The 16,427-nt window shown below is 45.4% G+C and overlaps 1 pseudogene; it reads right to left on the minus strand.

Moving 5' to 3' along the window:
- Positions 1 to 15,287: 15,287 nt before the first annotated feature.
- LOC141571365 (H/ACA ribonucleoprotein complex subunit 3 pseudogene) lies at positions 15,288 to 15,482 on the minus strand (annotated as a pseudogene).
- Between the last annotated feature and the right edge of the window lie 945 nt (positions 15,483 to 16,427).

A 16,427-nucleotide genomic window follows, 5' to 3' on the forward strand; every position in this document is an offset into this window, starting at 1 on the left:
GTCAGGTCTGAGGCCAGCAGGCAGGCAACAGAGAAGGAAAATGGTCAGGAGGTGGAGAGAGCGAGGCAGGCTGGACCCCACGAGAATAAACTGGAACCCACACTGTTCTCTAAATCGTGTCCAAGCCTCTAGCTTCCATCATGTGGCTGACTCGCAGGAGAAGTTGGAGCCTTTGGTGAAGAAAGTGACTCAAGAGGTGACAGAAGCTGAAGAAAATTCAGCAGGAGCTGCAACAGGTGCTGGCCTGGCTGCCACATCACCCTGCCAACAAGAAAAAAAGAGCCAGGAGATTTATGTCAATACTCGTGAGCTGCAACCGTGTCTGTACTGCTCGCCTGAGCTTATGCTCAGCTGCATCCACTTTCACTTTCCAAACCTCATGCAAATTGTTTTTAGGGTAAATCCTAACCCAGAGGAAATTCCAGAAATCGTAGTTCCAGCTCAGCTACATTTGACCAGACACACACTTCCCCAGTAGGTTTCCTTCATCCAGAAATGTTCTTCCTTATTTTCCTCCTGAAGAAAGAACTCCTACTCATCTCTCAAGGCCCCACCCAAACGGCCCTTCATCCCTCACATATCTCCTGTCATGCCTGGAGACTTAAACAGCCCTGACCTCCATTAGATCCTTAGCACCTTTCAGAGAGCTGTCTAACATTTAATTCCATCCTCCTGTGTGTGGCCAGATCTCTGTCATCTCTATGATCTGAGGGACTAGATACCAGTAAACATTATTTCAGTCCATCTTCATACCAACCCTTTGTAGCTAACTGTTTTTATTGTGCCCATTTTACAGCTGAGGAAACTAAGACTGGGGAGGAGAAATCACCTGCCCGATGCTTCCCTGTTGATAAGGTCAGAGGCAGGACTCAGCCCCTGTCCAGTGGACTCCAGAGCACGAATTCTTAATCACCACGCAAATCTTAAGGTAGAAAATATGAAAAGTACACTGAGAGTGGGGTAACCAAACATCTCGGTTTGACTAGGACTGAGGGGGTTCTTCAAATGCTAGGCAAGTCTCAGGCAAACTGGGATAAGATGGTCACCTAAGGAGAAAGTTTTCTGATTGTTCCAAGGTGGGACAGGTGCTGGGAAGCGGGGGCAGGAGGGGTGGGGAGCATTGAAGTTGTACCACCCCCAAGACCAGAGCAAGAAGGGAGTTTTCAAATTGGCTTTATTTATGATCCAATATTTTCCTTCCTCAGGAACTCAGCCCTCTTCGTTATTTAGAAAGCAATTCTGGGTCATCATAGGTCTATGGTGGCTGGCAGCATGTGGAACTGTGGTGGGAGGAGACATGGGATAAGAGGTGGCAGGAAATGCAGCCTCCTTTCCTGTCAAGTCTATCCTGAGCCAGCAGACTGGGTATCAAAATTGAGCTTCACGGAGCCTGCAGCGGTAGGTGGTGGATTGGCTTCTCTGAGCCGTCCCTGCAGATGTGGCTAAAGCAGCATCAGCAGAGTTGATGGACATAGAATCCCAGCCTCCTAAACATCAGCGCTGGGAGGAACTGCTCACTCCAACCCCATGGGCTCAGCCCTGGGAAGGGATTATCCAAGCTCACAGGGCAATCAAAAGCAGAGCTGGAACTGAGACCCAGGTTTCCAGGCTTCTGCCCCCACGTAAGGAAACTACCTGGGCTGGGGAGAGTAGTCTGGCTCACTGCAAACGTCAGACAAGCTATTCTCTGATGTTTGTTTTCTTTATCTGTAAAATGGAGAGAACTTCTGGGTCAAATAAAAAGAAATGAAAAGTCCTAGAACCGTGCGGACCACCAAAGAAATGCTCTTCAGCCACACCCAGCCCATGCCCTGGTGCCCTAGAGCCAAGACCGGTACTTGCCAACTGTTTAATTAAGCAAGTTCTTTCCTTCTCTTGGTGTCAGTTTCTCCCATGTAAAATGAGGTAATAATGCCAACTGCTGGGGCAACTGATAATGTGAACAAAGAAAGTTGTCTTTACAGCTGGCACTGCTTAGTTTAATAGCTGGGAACTGTCTTTGTTTGGGCAAAACACCTTGGTAGGCTTCTTCCAGAGACTCACCAGCCTGGATGTGATAAGCTGGGCACCTCTTCAGCATGATACATGACACACAGGAAGGCTCTGTTTGGGGTTGGGAGTTCTTTTTGTTTTGTTTACATTTTTTAAAAAAAGATTTTTATTAAAATATAGCTGGCATACAATATTATACTAATTTCAGGTGTACATCATAGTTATTCAACAGGACCCACCTAATCTACATAATTATTACCATATTACTGATTTTATTCCCCATGCTAAAGAAGTGATCACCATAATAAGTCCAGCAAACCATCTGACACCATACTATGCTATCACAATATTATTAACTGTATTTCCTATGCTGTATATTACATCCCAATGTCTATTTTATAACTACAAGTTTGTATTTCTTAATCCTTTCACCATTTTTATCCTGCCCCCAACCCCCCTCCTATCTATCACTCTGACAGATTTAGTACTCATCTGACACCATACATAGTTATTACAAAATTATCGACTATATTCCTTATGCTATACCCTACAACCTCATGACTACGGTGTAACAACCAATTTGTACTTTCCCTTTTTCACTCACCCCCAACCCCCCTCCCATCTGGCAACCATCAAAATGTTCTCTGTCTCTATGAGTTTGTTTCTGTTTTGTTTATTTATTTTGTTTTTTAGATGTCACTTATAAGTGAAATCATATGAGACATTTGTCTTTTGCTGTCTGACTTATCACACTCAGCACAATACCCTCTAGGTCCATTCATGTTGTCACAGATGGCAAGATTTCATTCTTTTTCATGGCTGAGTAATATCCCATTATGTACCACCTCTTCTTTATCCATTCATCCATTCAAAGACACCCAGGCTGCCTTCACATCTTGACCATTGTAAACAATGCTGCAATAAATATATGGATGAACATGTCCCCTCAAAGTAGCATTTGGGTTTCTTCAGATAAATACCCAGAAGTGGGATTACTAGGTCGTTCTTTGTCTCTTGTTATAGTCTTTGTTTTAAAGTCTATTTTGTCTGGTATAAGTATTGCTACCCCAGCTTTTGTTTGTTTGTTTCCATTTGCATAAAATATCTTTTTCCATCCCTTTACTTTCAGTCTGTGTGTGTCTTTCAATCTGAAGTGAGTCTCTTGTAGGCAGTATATGTAAGGGTCTTGTTTTCTTAATGATTTAGCCCCCCTATGTTTTGATTAGAGCATTTAATCCATTTACATTGAAAGTAATTGTTGATAGATATATAGTTATTGCCATTTAACTGTTCATATTTTTTATTTTTTTATTTTTATTTTTCGTTTTAAAGAAGTCTCTCTAAAATTCCTTGTAATAATGGTTTGGTGGTGATGAACTCCTTTAGTTTTTTTCTTGTCTGGGAAGACTTTATCTAACCTTCCATTCTAAATGATAGCCTTGTTGTGTAGAGTAACCTTAGTTGTAGGACCTTGCTTTCCATCACTTCATATTTCCTGCCAATCCCTTCTGGCCTGCAAAGTTTCTGTTGAGAAGTCAGCTAACAACATTATGGGAGCTCCCTTATAAGTTAGTTGCCTTTCTCTTGCTGCTTTTAGGATTTTTTCTTTGTCTTAAACCTTTGCTACTTTAATTATAATGTGTCTTGGTGTGGGCCTGTTTGGGTTCATCTTGTTTGGGACTCTGCATGCTTCCTGGGCTTGTATGTCTATTTCCTTTGCCAGGTTAGGAAAGTTTTCAGTCATTATTTCTTCAAATAGGTTCTCAATCTCTTGCTTTCTCTCTTCTCCTTCTGGTACCCCTATGATGCAAATGCTGTTATGCTTGATATTGTCCCAGAGGTTCTTAATCTCTCCTCATTTTTTTTTTCTTTTTTCTTTTTGCTGTTCTGATTGGGTGTTGTCTGCTACCTAGTCTTACAAATTACTAAATCCTCTGCTTCATCTAGTCTGCTGGTGATTCCTTCTAGTGTATTCTTCGTTTCAGTTATTGTATTCTTCACTTCTCACTGGTTCTTTTTTATGGTTTCTATGTCCTTTTTTATATTTACTATCTATATGTTGAAGTTCTCACTGAGTTCCTTGAGCATCCTTATAACCATTGTTTTGAACTCTGTCTCTGGTAGGTTGCTTGCCTCCATTTTGTTTAGTTCTTTTTCTGGAGTTTTCTTCTGTTTTTTCCCCCCCTTCTTCTGCCTCCCCCCACCCCCACTCTGGTTCAAGCCATTGTTTCTCAGTCTAGTTGTGTAGGACACAGCTCCCTGGCCCATGATGGTATTATGAGCCTTGTGCTTCCTCCTGGCTGGCCAGTCATTGGTTGGCCACTCACAGCAGCCCACGCCAACCTCCAGCTTCTCACAGCAGCCCAGCTCCAGGGAGAGCCATTATTCACAATCTTAGCTGTAGAGGGCGCAGCTCACTGGCACAGGTGGGAATCGAACCCGCAACCTTGGCGTTAGGAGCACGGCACTCCAATCACCTGAGCCACTGGGCCAGCCCTCCTGTTCTTTCATTTGGGATATATTTCTTTTCTTCTTTCTTTTTTTATTATTGGAGAATATTGGGGAACAGTGTGTTTCTCTAGGGCCCATCAGCTCCAAGTCATTGTCCTTCAGTCTAGTTGTGCATGGCGCAGCTCAGCTCCAAGTCCAGTCACCATTTTCAATCTTAGTTGCAGGGAGTGCAACCCACCATCCCACGTGAGAATTGAACCAGCAACCTTGTTGTTCTGGACCTGGAGGCAGGTGGGAGAAGCCACACTGTGAACTGAGAATGGCTGTCACAAGTACCGGGCTTGGGATAACTCTGCAAAAAGCCAGGACACACCAAGGCCTGCTACCACCTGCTGCCATTTGCCGGTTCCGGTAAGGTTCAGCTGCCGATAAATCCTCCTACAGTAGGAGCTGGGCGTGGCGGGGTCTCAGTGAATCAGCAGGGCAGAGCTGCAGAGCTCACCGGCCAATCAGATTCAGATTTGGCCATAAGTGTAGGGAGTGGGCTCAACACAGGAAAGATGGCGCCCGCCTGTCAGCTGCAGGGGAAAATAACTCCACACAGGGAAAATGGCAACTATCTTCCAGCTCACACCTTGAAGTCACACACTTCTGTGTGTCCCCCAGATGTCTCCAATGCCTCCCCGAGTCACTGTCTCTCCGCCCGAGCCCAGGGTGAGTACCTGCGAGTGATTGAATCTATGCGGGTCGCTTTAAGAGGATGGCTGGGTTTCTCGCCACCTTCCATTCCACCCAGACGGTCGGAATCCCCCCTGTTTTTCACAGCCAGATGTTGTGGGGGCTCCTCTTCCCACCACCAGTACTCCTGGCTGGGGAGCCTGGTGTGAGCTTGGGGTTCCTTGCTCCTCCATGGGGACCCTCCGTAGCTGAGCTATCGCTCCCAATTTTCATCTGCCACACACACAGGTGTGGGGCCTATTCTGCATCTCTGCCCCTCCCACCAGTCTTGAGGTGGCATCTTCTTTATATCCTTAGTTATAAGACTTCTGTTCAGCCAGACTTCAGATGGTTCTCCAGGTTGATTGTTCTATAACGTAGTTGTAATTTTCGTGTGTTCATGGCATGAAGCAAGCAGAGCATTTACCATGCCATCTTGACTTGTTCTTCCAATCCTTCTCTCCGCCCGGTGGCGCAGGTGGTTGGAGCGCCGTGCTCCTAACGCCGAGGATGCCAGTTGGATTCCCACATGGATTAGTGATGTGCACCCTTTGCAGCTAAGATTGTGAACAACAGCTCTCTCTAGAGCTGGGCTGCCGTGAGAAGCTAGAGGTTGGCATGAGCTGCTGTGGGCTGCTGAGTGCTGCCACGGGCTGCTGTGTGCTGCTGTGTGCTGTCAGGAGGGGCCAGTGGCCAGCATGAGTGGCCAGCGTGAGTGGCCGGCAGCCGGCGAGAGCTGCAGTGAGTGGCCAACCGATGACCAGCAACCGACTGCCTCAGCCGGGGGGAGTGCAAGGTTCATAATACCAGCATGGGCCAGGGAGCTGTGTCCTACACAACTAGGTTGAGAAACACCAGCTTGAACCGGAGTGGGGGGTGGGGGAGGCGGAAGAAGGAGGGGAAAAAAAGGAAGAGTAAGAGGTTAGGGGTGAGCAGAAGAGCCAGAAAGATGGAGAGAGCTGGTACCAGGGAGGGGAGACCAGCCAGACTTCCAGGCAAGCCATGGGGTGACCAAAGGAGAGTTTTAGAATAATGGTGTATTGCCACTGTTCCCCAGAAGATGTTTGTAACACGACCCCATCCCTTCTCCACACCCAAATCATCAGTAACATCTGCCAGTTCCACAGTGCTTAATACAAAGTGTGTGTGTGTGTGTGTGTGTGTGTGTGTGTGTGTACTTCACAGAGCTAAGTTTCCTGTTTGAGTCAAGGCAGTGTAAAATAGCGACCACACATAAAGAAGAAAAGCTAAGGATTTGAGAGCGCTTGGTTTGGCAGAGGTTACCAGCTATGCGTGGCGCTCCGTTTCCCCCTCTTCCTGGGCTCGAGCTGCATTCCCCAGCCTCCCTTGCAGTTAGGTGTGGCCAAATGATGGCGCTGGAGCCAGTGGCATGTGAGTGGAAGTGATGAGTACCACTTCCTTCCAGGCCGAGCCCAGGAAACTTCCCACACAAGCCCCTCCCTGCTTGTGGGATGACCTCGGGAACCATGTATGGTCAATGGCAGATCCAAATCAGCCTGGGCCCTGCCACCACCCCATAAACCTGGAGTCCCCTAGATCTTATCCTGAGAGAAAAATAAACTTCTATTGTGTTAGGTCAGTACATTGTGGGTCTAATTGTTAAAGAAGTTTAGCCTACACAAAACAAACTATGGAAGGCTGTGGACTTCCAGGAACAATGAACACAGGATGGAGAGCTGGGGGTGGAGAGTGTTAAACACTTCGTAGCAGCTGTCCGGGACAGGCAGTGCCATGTGATGTGTGCTTATACATGTGAAGTGTTTTGTGTGCACTCAGCAAGTGACAGCCATTCCGATTATGGAAGTGCTTGTCTATCTCTGAAACGGATTCATGACCCCGTGTCTCAGGGGGGTTGTGGGGACTGGCTACGGGCTGGGGGTGCTCTCATGAGCACAAAGAGCCAGACCAGAGACAGCCTAACTGGAGTTTTGTTTCCTGGGTACTGGGGAAAGGCTGCTCCTTCAGTCAGCTGGTATGAGCTGGTGTGTGTTGCAGGGAGGAGAGATTAGTTAGTTCAGTAAGGAATGAAAGACGTTCTTAACCTGAGGGAGGCCTGAGCCCCCACCCTACCAAGGAGGTAAACCTCCTGGTGCATTTCCAAATTCCCGCCCTCCTGAGAAGTCCAGGAGCCTGACAACAGAAGAAGGAGCAGGACATGCCCTTAGTGATTCTAGATGGTGCAAAAGAAAGCACTCAGCCTCTGGGTGGGCTCCTGGGGCTGAGGAAGGGGCCATGGGCAGGGCCGTAAGAGGTGCAGAAGCCTGGACCCATTCTCGCTGCCCCTGACACCTTGTGGGTTGTGGCCACTGAGACGTTGAGGACTTGCACCAGTGGCTGAGATGGCACAGTGGGGATGAAGTTGCCAGTTGAGCACCTCCTCTTAGGAAGGGTCCCAGTGGCCTGAACCAGAAACTGGGCAACAGGAGGTGGCTACAGTGGACAGATGTCGAGGGCCAGGGCCCAGGCATGCAGCAGCTGTAAGATATCGGGCAGTGGCCCGAGTCCCCCAACATCTAAGAGTGTGATACAGAACCTCCTGTCCATGTGGGATTAGAGGGGTGCAGCTGGGTAACTGAACTCAAAGGAGATGGGATACGACTTGCTGCCTGAGGTGGAAGAGTCTGTATTTGTCACCAGAACTTAGAAGAAGAGAGGGCTGTTGGCCCATGTGACCCCCGGGGGGTCAGGGGCAGGCTGCGTCCACCGACCCAAGCCAAGCACCGTTTCCCTCCCACTTCTTCTCCAACCTGTGGCTCTCAGCAACTCTCAGCATCTCAGGCAGGCCTCTCAGGAAACTGGGAGACCTGGCTCTCCCCAGCACACCAGCCCTAGGCAAGCAGGAGGCCTCAGGGCTGATCTGTGAGCTTTGGAGCCAGGCCATGGGTCAGGGGTCGGATCGGGTAAGGAGGGGGAGGCAGATCAAGAATGGAAGGAAATGATCCGCTGGTGTTCTGTGATGGCTCAGAATGACTTACTAAGGGATGATTTTGGCAGGTGCGAGGGTTGGACAGTGGAGGGTGTAAACAGCATTGGCGCGACAACCAGAGGTACAAATGTCTGCCGAGTCTATTCATCTTGCAGACAGCCCATTTCGCCCCAGGATGGAGGTGAGGAACAGCAAGCAAAGATGTTAGGGTTGCCAACCAGAGCTCTGTACAGGGAAGCTGAGAGTGGAAAATCTCACCTCTTGGGTTCACGGTGCCTCACCTTCCAGAAGCCACAGCCAGCATTTTCGGTGACCTTGGCTCCCAGGCCCCACAGGTTTTCTGTTATTGGAAGAACACAGACTCTGGAGTCAGGCCAGTCAGGGTTTGAGTCCCAGCTCCCAGCTGCATCACTTACTAGCACTGCTTGGACAAATCACTTCACGCCTCTGACCCTCAGTTTCCCCATCTGTAAAATAGGGATTATAATACATGCCAGGTAGGGCTATTGTGAGGAATCAACAGAAAGTGAATGCGATAGTGATTTTTCATAATTGTCTCCACTAGGACTTAATCAGTGAGCGTTTGCTGTGTGTCGGGCTTTTCTCCTGAATTATCTCATTGAATCCTCTCTATGATCCCTCTGGGCAGATGAGAGAGCCAGAGCCCAGAGAGGCAGAGTGATTTCCCCAGGGTTGCTTAGCTTTACGGTAGCCAAGCCTGGCCAGAAACCCAGGCAATCTGACCCATGTCGAGGCTCTGAGTCTCTCCCTATCCTTCTGATACAAAGCAGTTGTCATTGGTGCTCAAAGTGAGGCTGGAATCTTCCATGGGAGTGTGAAGAAGGCAAGCATCATTCTGAGAAAGATTCTTGGAGAGGACAGGATTTGAGCTAAAATTTTCCAAGGAAAAGTGGAATATCAGCAGGAGGAAGTGAGGGGGAGGGGAACTGGAGACAGGAGGATCGGAGAGCCACCGGCAGACGGTGAGGCCTCCAGGCGGAGAATTGAGCTGTGGTAGCTGTCACCACTGGAGCTGCTTCCTTACAGAAAGGAGCTGTTGTTTTTCTCTCAGTCCCCTTCACAAGTGCATCAGACTGTAAGCTTCATGAGGGCGAGGACCAGTCAGTCTCCTCCCCTCCTGCAGCCCCAGTGCCCACCTGGTGCCTCCATGACGGTGGGCCCCAGACAAACATGTGCTGAATGAACTGGAAGAGGAGGGTATATATTCTCACCCACCTCTTATTTGGGCAGAATTACACCTGAATTACCATATAACTCCCTTGCCCCCAGAAAGGAGGCAGACTGTGGCTGGGTGGGGGTGGGAGAGGTTAGGGGAAGGATATGGATGAAACCCAGCCCCTGAGACAAGCGTTTATTTCAGGATACTAACTCCAGGGGACCGAAACCACAGCTAGGAGATACTTCTCCATGGATCTTTCAAATCTTGCAAGCGGAGCCACTGACTGCCTTTTGTCTTAGACTGTCTTTTCAAGAACGTTTGTGTAGCAAACAACTTTGAAAGACAGAGTTATCACTTTCTGAATGAAAAGGCAGGTGTGCCTATAGCTCATTATAAAAGTCTTAGGTTCTCTAAGCTTAGGACTCATCTCTTGTAGTACAACATGTGAGCCATCCCTGTGTAGAGTTGTCTAGTGAAATATCAGACACCCAGTTAAACAATGAATGCTTTTTAAGATAAGTATGTCCCAGGCAATATTTGAGACATGCTAAAAAAAAAAGTGTTCATTATTTATCTGAAATTCAAATTTAACTGGGTGCCCTCTATGTTTATCCTCTAAATTGGGCAACCCTACCCCCGTGGGACTTGGGGGGAAGAGTGACTGGTATAAATATGCTGACACTTGTGCCCGTTTGCCATGCCATGGGTAATAAAGTTTTGTGTCTCTGACCCAAGAGTCTTGGGTTTCTGCCAGCATCCAAGTTAGCTCACAAGCAGGGCAAAATACCATCCCCACCCTAGTTCTTGATAGGTGTCCCCAGACTAAGCTTGGAATCTGGCATTGAGTTGGCAGCCCAAAATATCTGTGCGATGAATAGTTGTCAGTGCATAGGAATTGCTGCCAAGCATGCAGAATTCCCCAGGGATTTAGAATGGGGTCCTGGTGGTTGGTGCAGCAACTTTACAATTCACTAACTCATTGCCGTTACCATGGTTACTATAACTACATAGAGCTTCATAGCTTCCAAAGAGCATTTTCATGCATTATCTTATTCAATTTCCCAATGACTCCTTGAAATATGCATGATTGTTCTTACTTTAGGGATTGGAAAACTGAAGTTCAGGGTCAAAAAGTACATTGCACAAGGATACACAGCCAGCAAATGGCACAGCTGGGATCACTCAATCAAAAGGGACTAACCCACACCTACCACGTGCTTAGCACTGGGCTAAGCTCATTACATACTTTATTTAGTACACACCTCATAACTTCCTATAATGCGTACATGATCAGCCATAGAAGAGGTCTTATCACTCACCGGGAGTGGCAGAGTCAAAATAAGAATTCCCTTCTGTTTAACCACGAAGCCTGAGCAAAAATGACGAGAAGTTGTGGGATGGGCGTCACACCATTTATAGTGGTTTCCTAGCCAGTAGTTGGAGCAACAGGCAGGGTCCAGGTCCCAGGAGCCACAACTAGCAGCGACTAGACTGGCCAAATATGCTGACGTTCGAAATGATAGTCCCATTCAGCCCGAGAGCTACAGGGGAAACTGAGGCATTTCAGACACACATACTGAACCAGTTCAGCAACCATACATCCTAGAACTTCAACAAATACCACTGTTCATTCCAGAACCCATAGGCTGGTGGGCTGGCCTGCCCCAGAGTCCCAACAGTCTCAGCAATGGAATGATGGTTCAAGCTGGGAGGGGGACAGTGATGTTTTCCATATATCCTTGGGGAAAGTTGACTTTTTTTTAGGAAAACAGTCTTGCACCAGAGTTTCCCAGTGAGTTTCCTGAAACAGTTATTTCAAAAAAGGGGGAACGAAGTCCTTCTACAGTGAAAAGAGTTTAAAAAATGCCTCAGCTCATTTCTCCTTCTTGGATTTACAGAGACTTCAGTGTACTAAAGGCCCTGACAAGTCCTGTAGCAAAGGAAACTCTGACATTTTACTTAACCCAGAATTTCCTGAAAATATCAGATTGGGATGTTTCTCTCTTAGGTTTTAAAATCAAACTTTTTATTTTTCATTTTTTTGGTAATAACTTTCATTAAGACCTTTTGAAAAAGGCTGGAATTGCAAGAATTTGGAGGCCCGTTTCTTGACATTCTCCCTTTTCCTTATTTTCAGCAGAACAAAGCATTCCTTTTTGGCTCAGGAAGTGGAGAGAAGCAGCACAGACTGGGGGAGCAGCACCCATACTGCTTCATGTACTCTGTATACTAACAGGGTGCAAGGTAGCAGCCCTGGGCAGCATTTATCACCCAAAAGAGGAGTTCTGATAGAATCTCCTTATCTCTGGGGCCTTGCAGATATTTCCCATAAGGCCTGGCGGAGAACATTTTCTAATAGTAGGCACAAGTGAGACCATATTTAGCACTTGCCTCTTGAACCAGAGGAAATGCAGCTGAGGCCAAACTCCCTTACACTGTGTGAAAGGGGAAGGAGCCTCAGCTTGCCTCTCAAATTAGCTACAGGAAGCCAAGTTTCTGACGCTTTTTTTACTCTCCCGACAGCTCTTTCAGGGACTGAGTATTACCCTTTTGGCCCATGGATTGTATCCAGGCTGCAAGCTTCCTAGAAAAACACAATTACCTCTGAGGAAAAAGGCCTTCTTGGGTCACATTAGTTAAGGTATGGCCCAAAGAATTAATACATGCGATGTTAGCAAATATTGCAAGAAAAAACAGTTCCACGCTTACACAAGTTCAGGCAACTCGGCACCTGGCTAGCTGTCTGCAGAACGTCACAGAGCACACACAGTGCTGAGAAGTCCTGAGGTAGAAACGCTCTGATTTGTTTGAGCATAGAGCAGCTACTTATAGTCATCAGGAACGGGATGATTTGGTCAGCAATGCATTAAGGTTTACAGGAATGTGCCCTGGGGACAGGGAGAAAATTCTGCCAAGTATATAACTGTGTAAACTCAGAGGTCAGACAGACATGAGTTCAAGTCTTGCTCCACAATTTAGAACGCTGCAGCCTTGGGCATGTTACCAAAGCTCCCGGACTTCAGATTCCCCATGGGTATAATAGGAATAGTAAAGGTTCCTACCACAGGTGGGTTTTGTAAGGATTCAATGCCATCATGCACATGTCATGTGCTCAAGAAATAGTTGTAGCCCTTATTGTTATTATTGTTTTTTGTTGTAGTGTGTGGAGCTGGAATAGAGCGGTAGACAGCAAGAAGTGGGAGGGATCATGAAAGGCAAGGAAGGAAGAGGCCACACACACATTTCACTACCTTAGTCATGCATCGTATGCTCTAACGGCACAGCTGGAAGAGACTTCCCGTGCCCATAAACGTGGAACAAGTGAAGTCTAGAGAGACCAAGAGGGTGTTCCAATACAGTGATTTGTTTACTGGCTCCCAGACAGTACCATATGAGCTGGTGCATTGTCGTGATGGAAGAGCCATGAGTTGTTGATGAAAAATTCAGGTTGTCTAACTTTTTCATGGAGCCTTTTCAGCACTTCCAAAGAGTAAACTTGGTTAACTGTCCAGTTTGTACAAATTCATATGAATAATCCCTCTGATATCAAAAAAAGGTTAGCAACATCGTTGCAACAAGTTTGCGAACTCAATTGTCAGACCATATATATATATATATATGCATGAATATACATCAACGTATTTCCTAGTTCTATCTGCTGAGAGGGCTGCTATAATAAAATACGATAGACTGGCTGCGTGGCTTATAAACAATAGAAATTTAGTTCTCACCATGGTGAAGGCTAGAAAGTCCAAGATCAAGGTGACGGTAGATTTAATGTCTGGTGAGAGCCCTGGACACAGTCTTCTGTCCTCACACCATGCAAGGGACAAGAGAGCTCTCTTGGGTCCCTTTTCTAAGGGCACTAATCCCATTCATGAGGGCTCCACTGTCATGAACTAATCACCTCTCAAAGGCCCCATCTTTTAATACCATCAGCTTGGGAGTTAGGATTTCAACATAGGAATTTCGGAGACACACAGACATTCGAAATATAGTACACCGCAAGAGCAATGAGGGCACTTGGTGCCCAGATTTTTGTTTCTAAATCAGGTCTCCTTAAAGAAATGGTTGATTCTGGGACAGGTGTGGGGAAAGTAAAAGATGAGCCTGGAACGCCTTGTGGTGCCAGAAAGCGAAGAAGGACTCAAAGTTTGAGACAATTTGTGCAACAAAATAAATAATGATGGTAATGGATTATGACTCACAGAATAAAACGAATATTCATAAGTTTATGGTACTAAATGATTAGATAAAGAAATGAGGGAGAAGGGAGAGCTTTGTGTTACAGTAGAATGTCCATTAACAAATGTAGAAGAAATAATGGAAATAACCACTAGGTGCACACTGAGTATTGTTTGAGGCAGGCAAGAAGCTTTGATAGATGCTAAAATTAGTGGGCCACGTATGATGAGAAACATACGATATTTGCATCATCTTAAGGTATCTCCCCATAAGGGGATTATGAATTACAAAGGATAAATAGTAATTTGATGGAGGAGAAACATGGCAGCCGCTTCCTGACCCACGAGAGCATCACCAGTAAAACGCACATCATGAACTTTATGTTAAGAGGCACTGGGAAGGATATGGCATCATCTCGCCTGTGGTTTTCTTGCCCCAAATACACAACTTACCTTAATCATAGAAAACATCACAGAAGTGCAAATTTAGGTATGTTCTACAAAATAACCAAAACTCTCCCAGGGTGTCAAGGTCATGAAAGACAAAGATTGAGGAATTGTCACATGTTGGAGAAAACCAAGGTGGCATGACAACTAAACGCAATGTGGGATCCTGGATTGGCTCTGAGGAGAGATTGAAGACAGGGAATATATAAAATGGAATCACTTGAACCAAGGCACTGACATGACTAACATAACATGAAAGTTGAGGCCTGAGGAAAGGATCTGTTTTTGTCCTGACTAGCCTGGGAATGTCAACTTTTTGAACTTTCCAGACCTATGTCAATGCGTAGATATACATCTGGACATATGCCAAACCTCCAGATAAGCCTCTGATTACCTCCTGAAGACTCGTGTATACGTCCACCTGCCATCCATTATCCAGACCATCAGACATGACCAACCTCCTGGCACCCATCTTCCTGACAACCTGTCATCCATCATCCAGACTGCCTGACATCTGACTAATAACTAACCGTCCTGGACCAATCCTAGGGCTGAGAATGCAGGACTGATAATTCTCAAGAATGCACTTTTTACCACAAGAATCTTTAACATTTCTTCTTTGCAACACTTCTGGGTTTTGGCCTAGTTGTGTTCCCCTTTTGAAAATTCTAAGACCCCTGAATAAATCTTTATTACTTATTTCTAGCAAAGCCTCCAGACTGTTTTTTGAGTTTGTTCAACAAAGCCTGTTAGAAAAAGGACATAATGGAAAAACTGTAGATTGCTATTGTGTATATGGTGTTAATTTCCTGATTCAGGTAACTGTACTATGATTATATAAGATGTCAGCATTAGGAGAAGCTGGGTAAAGAGTGTACTATTTTTTGCAACTTTTTCGTAAGTCTAAACTTACTTCAAACGAAAAGGTTTTTAAAAAGACAAATGTATAAGAAGGTTCTTTGTAGCATCCTTTGCAGCAGTGAAAAGTTCTAAATGAGAAAGTGGTCCCCAGTAAGCAATATTTATGAACATGAACATTTTTTTCTGGATAGAATCACAAGAAACTAACAATGGGAAAGAGACTGTTGGGGTGAGATTTGCTTTCATTGTGTGACTGTATTGTTAGCATTTTCTATTATTATTATTATTATTATTATTATTATCATTATAATTATTAAAAGAAGATTCAAACATATTCCCTTTAAGGGGGATGCTACCATGATTGCCTCGCACAGCATGATCAAAGGTAAATGGTGACACCAGATTCCCAAGAGCAAGGGTGGTAAGAAGGCTTCAAGGCTCACAGATTGAAGAGCTTGGGTTCAGAAAGTCTCAGAGGGATAGCAGGTGACATGAAATTAAGGGACCTTCAGAGGACAGGGCGTGGTTGCTGGGTCCTCAGCACCTTGAAACATTTCTAGACAGTGATTCAGTGTCGAGAGTATTTGTCGTCTGGGGAAAATGGAGCAGGATGGACTGAGCAGGTCTGTTGTCCCATGGCATCAAATTTCTTCAGGGTGTAGACCCGGATTTTCTGTTTGATGAGGTAAGACAGGAGAAACATGGCCACGCTGAACCCAGAGGTTCCAATGTTGTCTGCAGCTCAGTCTGACGACCACATTTGTCCTACTCTTATTTTAATGTGATTTTAATATTGATTGCCTGGAAGATGGGATTATACACCATTTTCATTTTCTTTATATTTCTTTGTACATATAGCTTACTTTACTTTATCTTATTTATTGTTTTATAAGTTTTTATTGGGGAACAGCATGTTTCTCCAGGGCCCATCAGCTCCAAGTCATTGTCCTTCAATCTAGTTGTGGAGGGCACAGCTCAGCTCCAAGTCCAGTCGCCGTTTTCAATCTTTAGTTGCAGGGGGCGCAGCCCACCATCCCATGCGGGAATTGAACCGGCAACCTTGTTGAGAGCTCGCGCTCTAACCAACTGAGCCATCCGGCCAGGTCATCAGCACCTTAAAACATTTCTTGACGGTGATTCAGTGAAAGAAATCTTTGTACATATATTTTCATCTTTCCCTCTTTATCTGACTTCTCTGGTTTTAATTGAGCATTTACTATAGTTCCATTGTCTCTCCTCTCTTAACACATCAATTAAGCTATTTAAAAAAATGTCTTTAGTGGTTACCCTAGAGTTTGCAGTATACATTTACAAATAATCTCAGTCCACTTTCCAATAACAATCTACCACTTCACAGGTGGTGAAAGTACCGTATAACAATGCTGTCATTCTTTTAACTTCTCCATGTTACAATCACCCAACACACTGTTGTTCCTATTATTACCAGTTATCTATTAGACCAACTAAGAATAAGAAAAACGAGACTTTGTTTTACCTTCATTTATTCCTTCTGTATTGTTGGTATATATTTTTTATTTTTTAAATTTTATTTTATTTTTAAAATTTTTATTTACTTATTTAAAAAAAATTGTTTTCTGCCTACTATGTTATTTTGACATCTTAAAAAAACCTTTCTGGCTGAAGAGAG

The sequence above is a fragment of the Rhinolophus sinicus genome, linkage group LG04, assembly GCF_036562045.2.
Source record: "Rhinolophus sinicus isolate RSC01 linkage group LG04, ASM3656204v1, whole genome shotgun sequence".
NCBI classification, from domain to species: Eukaryota; Metazoa; Chordata; class Mammalia; order Chiroptera; family Rhinolophidae; genus Rhinolophus; species Rhinolophus sinicus.